The sequence below is a fragment of the Mytilus californianus genome, unplaced genomic scaffold (genome assembly GCF_021869535.1).
Source record: "Mytilus californianus isolate M0D057914Y unplaced genomic scaffold, xbMytCali1.0.p SCAF_3, whole genome shotgun sequence".
NCBI classification, from domain to species: domain Eukaryota; kingdom Metazoa; phylum Mollusca; class Bivalvia; order Mytilida; family Mytilidae; genus Mytilus; species Mytilus californianus.
The window spans coordinates 108,517,128-108,523,127 of record NW_026262679.1 but is presented as its reverse complement, the minus strand read 5'-3'; positions in this window follow the sequence as shown (position 1 = coordinate 108,523,127).

Genomic DNA, 6,000 nt, shown 5'->3' with positions numbered 1-6,000 from the left:
AAAGTCTGCGTTGGCATTCACCAGGCCCACAAATATACAGAGAGTAAGAAAACATAATAAACAACGCATATATACACAATTCTCAAATGGTCAAGTTTTAAGATATTGAACAAAACCGCATTCAACGTTTTGTTCCATTATTAAATTTATATCAAATGAGAATTTTAAAAAACTCAGAGAGAAATCATAGAAAAAAATAAGGAGGGAAGCCAGTATCATGCCATACATAATTTTCAAAGAAAAAAATTACACCGAAAACTATGTTTGAGCGATACGAACCTGGAATGAACTCACTGAAAGCCCTTTTCTTTTGGTCATGTTATTCATTTTGAAGGCCGCACTGTGACCTATTATAGTTCTTAACTTCTACATCATTTGATCTCTGGTGGAGAGTCGTCTCATTGGTATTCATAACACATCTTATTTAATATAAACCTGCCTGTTGAAGGTCAGTATCATACATATTGTTGTTCTGAACGCCAAAGATGCCACTATAGACAAATGGTACATATATATCCAAAAGCGATTTATAGTTTTGTTTAAAAAAATTAAAACCAATGGGAAATATTCTCCAAATGAAGTGTCAAATGCAAAGAAAATAATGACGATTGGCCAATTTTTTGAAGAAGTGAAAAAAAAAAGATTAAAAAAAAGGGTCAAAAGTCAAAATGCAATAATTATATGTTTACACTTTTCCGACCAAATACAATCGCTTATTGCATTTAACATCTTATGGAGTTGTTTGTCTTGATGTATCTATTTTTTTTCTTGATTACGATCATATCTAATAGCAAATCAGTTATCTTAAGTTAATTCTCTGGTTAATGAAATTAACTTTAAATATGATGTTTGAATATTTTAGAACTTCCATCTGTAGAATTCTATATCTAAACGGTTCTTCTGAAGATTGTCTGTTGTCCTAAAAATAGTTTAAATGGTGTTTATGCAATAAATATTGCCTATTTTTAACTTCATTCTATATTTTACCTTCATATGACGCAGTGTCTTATCATATAGAAAGTTGAACGATATTAATGTGAAATTTTTTATTGAATGGCCCTCTGTTGAATCATATAAGCATCAATGTTAAAAGATAAAAATAAAAAGTGGAAAAATGTATCGATACTTTTCACTTGTTATTCTACCATTATATGTATTAAGTTGCTGTCCTCCTAAATAATGGCGTGGTATGGTGTATGCAGATTATGCCATGTAAAGAGCTGGACAAATTCATCGAACTGAGGTAATGATTCTGTATCTAAATTTGTACTGCAATTACAAATAACATAAGAAACAGAAATCATATGAATAATTGAATACAGCACAGTCTTATATGAATAGCTAAATTAATAATAAACTCATCATATATACCAGGATTAAAATTTTGTACGCCAGACGCCTGTTTTTTCTACAAAAAGACGCTAAAATAAAAACATGTCATAAGGCCAAATAATGTACGAAGTTGAAGAGCATTGAGGACCCAAGATTCCGAAAGGTTTTTTCAAATACAGCTAAGGTAATCTATTCCTGGGGAAGAAAATCCTTAGCATTTCGAAACATTCAAAGTTTTGTACACAGTTAAATTATAATTGTGACCATTTCAATAATAATATATGCCAACAAAGAAGATATTCATTAATAAATTTCTAGATGTGTTATAAAGAAATCCAGTTTGAAATGCCTTTCTGTAAGGTTTGAATTCTTAAGTTTGTGTTGGATACAGTAACTGATAAGACATAAAAATTAAGTAAGCGCGTATTGCTGAATATCAATTATTCCATTGAAATTATAATATCATTTTCGGATGTGCATTCGGCTCATATTTCTTCCTTTCCATTGCATTACAATGCATGCAAAAACTTTTTTATCAGAAGATTGTAAATCCTTCATTTTACATACAACCATTTACAATTGATGTAATTTCCTTAATTCTTTCAGCAAACATATAATTTTTTCAACTTTTCTATTTTTCTATTAATTGGTATAGAACGTATTGAAAAAAGTAAGTAAACATTTAGGGTCTAGAGTGTTCTTGTTTTCTTGACTTTAACAAAACTGTTATGGCATTCAAAATTCAGATCTATAACAGTATTACACGATTGTTTGTTAGAAGAAAGACAACTCTGATGTTCAATAAGTTATGTTAATAACATTAACGTACACAGGTGCGCACTTTGACAATTGTTCCTTCAGTGATGCTCGAGGCTAAAATATTTGACAAACTAAACGTGTTTTAAAATACAATTTTAATGAAATCATAGCTACTATTTAAATTGACTGAGTAATATCAAAATAAATGGAACATTTTGCACTATAAAATACAATTATGCGTTAAATTGTAATACCTTTAGATAAGGAAACGCATAAAAAACATTGACATTTAAATCACTCCTATTTGAACTACATCATTACTTAAATGATATTTTAAAATTGTGCATCTCATTTATCTTTTTTATTTTGTTTTGTAACTCATTTAAAAAGCAATTATTGACTTTGACCGGGTTGAAGAAAGTGCAAACACACGCCCATGCTTTAGCGACTGTTCGAATATAAATGGCGACCTATTTAGTGTTCTACAGTTTTGCGATCTAAATTCATAAACTTCACAGGATTAGTTTTCTTTTATTGAAATTGGGCATCGACTTTTATGGGATGGTTTGGTCATTTTTGCATTTTTATTATGAACTTGATAACAGTATTTAACTTTTTTGCAAAATTTAAAAAGGTACCAGTTTTGTGTAAACATCTCCTCGTTCAGTTTTCAACACAGATCGTAAAACATCAGAGACAAATTGAACTTGTGAACCAGTAATTGTGGAATGGTTTGAGGACAAAATATACATAACGTGAGGGTACCCAAATTGCACCTATTTTCACAGTTTTTTTCACCTACGTTTATTCATGATTCAGACAAAAGTTTTATTATGTAGATGCATCCTTATTTACTACCAATAGTTCCAACAATTTGATTTTGAATCCATATTGAATCATAGAAAAATGGGTTTGAACCGACCACCAAACGACCCATGATTCTATAACGAGGGGTACCCGATTGCATCCATGCTTTAATTAACATCTGTAAAAGTCGAATAACTGATGTTTTTTTTTATTTTTTACGAAATGAATGCCTGCAGCATATTTTTGACAGTTGCTGATGATGGTTGTATTCCTGGTGAACAGAAAGTTCCGGAGTAAACATGAATGGAGGTATGAAAATTACCTTTTATTTTTAATCTAAATAGTCTTTTTTTTTTTATCTCACACTTATCAAAGGTTATTATTGGTAATTGTCACCTTTCGTCCTCCGTCGGCATGTTCATTATATAAAGCATTTTCCTCTGAGACCACCTAACGTACAAATATATTTAAGTCAAACTTCATGTGAATATTCCTTACTAGAATCTAGTATGAGTCCTCTTGACTTTGAAGTGAGATCTTCTCTTAAATTTATTCAACTTTCATTTCAGTGACTGGAAGTAGTACAAGAAGCCCTATTAGCTGAAGGTGTCCTTATTGAACTGCTTGGTATTAAGAAACAATTAGGTTAATACTTTCCTTTGGTTTTAGACGTATTATTTGTCTGGTTTTCACTGACAGCAGCATTGTTAAAGTTAACTCCATGCATAAATTTCATAACGAAACAATTTAAAGTCAAGCTGATCACCAACATTTAAAACAAAATCACTACTGCAATAGTTTATTTCAATTACACTGGATTCCTTCAATGGTATATATTCCAATAAACACAGGCAAATATTATTATGCTGAATACCAAAAAAATATAGTTTTTGAAATCACTTAGGCAAGAAGGTCTTGTACAGAAAACAAGGTACGAGCAAGGTTTCATATACTGGCAGTCTTTAAAATTCTTTATTCAAAATGATAGTTTTTGCAACAACGAAGCTGCAACAACAAGAATATGTCATTATCGACATGATTAATGAAATACCATAAAGTTAGCCACCATTATATCAGATTAAAGAAATATAACAAGCAAATATACTTACATTGACAAAAAGTAGATTTTTGTTAATTTGGGGGTAATAAATTGTTAAAAGTATTAAAAATGTATCAATATATGCCGTGTACTTGCTATTCTGTCACTGTCTTTATTTGAATGTTTCATTATCTTAATCAGATGCTGACAAACTGGCAAAAGAATATATGGGGATTGAAGCAGCAATTTTTGATGCATCGCTGTTTATTCCACCAGGTAACTATGTGGAGCAATAAAGAAATTAATAGAATATAGAAGGTTTCATTTAGGTCTGCCTTCTGTTATGTTGTGATTGTCTTTTCATTTCTTTTTTGTGTATGTTTTTTTTCTATCCAATTAAGATATTACCCGCGTCACGACATTTATATATGAATAAGTTCTTTATTTTGTATTCATGATCGGTCTGATGAGTAAAGCCATTTGAAACTGATTTATTCAGCTTGTTCAAGTGAGATATATAAACGCTACACAATGGGCAGAGGGTTTTTTACTGCTGAGAAATAGCAATTTGACGATCGGAATGTTGAAATCATCACGGTTGTAATAGATTTTTGTTTGAAGTCGTCCTTCCTTTCAATATCGAGGAAGAGATATAGATATGAAGCAGACCTTCCACTTTCGGTAGCATCCTAAATGTCATGTTCACTGGGATATATGAGGTGTAAGCAACAATTGACATGTGGTTTAATGATTGACAGAACATCATCAATAAATATGTAAGTGAAATTAAAGAACTTTACAATATGCTTTTTTTGTCTTTAAATAAGAAGTTATGTATGCATTATGCTTCATATAAGTACAAAGACAATTATGTCAGTAGAAGTGCACAATAAGTACCCATTGGAAAACCGACTGTCTGCTGATAAATAAGTGTGGTTCTTCACAAAGTAAGAATTTTAATCACCGAAAACAAGCAACTTGTATCTACGTTTCCAAAGGAGAAGGGGCAGTAAGGGCCAAAATCAGCCCCAGCTTAGAACAAATTCAATTTTTCTGAAAACCATGCATAAACTATCTACTTCATAGAACAGAACAGATTTTGTTCATATCTCAAGACGTTTTTGCGTAAGAGACTTTTAAAACTAATGACAGATAAATTTAAAAATCCTCTATTTTATGATATACTTTTATTTGTAACTGTTTTGAGATTTTAATTTGGTATGTACTTTTTTAACCATTCAGTCGATTGGGAAAATGTAATTTATCAACGTATACAGTTTACAAATGCTATTTTATTTGTTAACAACTCATTATACTTATAATAACATAGTTACCATTGCTATGGCAACAGTAAAATATTCAAAAATTAAATAAAACATAAATAAGCGCTTTAAGATAGCTGGGGTGTTGGACGACAGATTTTTCTTAAACTTCTACAAAAGACTTCTTGATCAATATACTTTCAATTTTCAATATAAGAACTGGGGGTCATAGACCTTGTTTTTTTCGTAAAATACATTGAAATTAACAAAACCACAGTTATTTTATATGGGTTAAGGTATATGCATACAGTATTTTTATCAAAGTATTTCGAAAAATATTTATTGGTTCTCCATCATGTGACAGATTATGCTATCTTTTCTGCAGTCCGCAATTTTCCGTTAGCAAGGAACGGATATACTCAAAATACTCAAGTCATAAGCTAAAGTATATACACTGCCATTATGCTTTATCATGAACATATGTTTTAATGAGTTATGTACCTATTTTGTTACATCTTACTATTAATTGCAAATAGTCATATGAAACACATGTGTATGAAGAAATATGTTGTACTAGTAATTCAGCATATCAGAAAACATGAAGTTATTGTCTGACAGATCAGAAAAATGTACACAAGTTACAACTAATTACGGTTGGCCGCTGACAAAATATGAAGTCATTCTGTTTAGTAGTTTCTGAAAAAATTGTTGAGAAAGTATTTGTTAGACAAACGGACGGTCATACGGACGGACAAGGTGATTAAAATATAACCCACACTGATAGATTGGAGAAATATGATG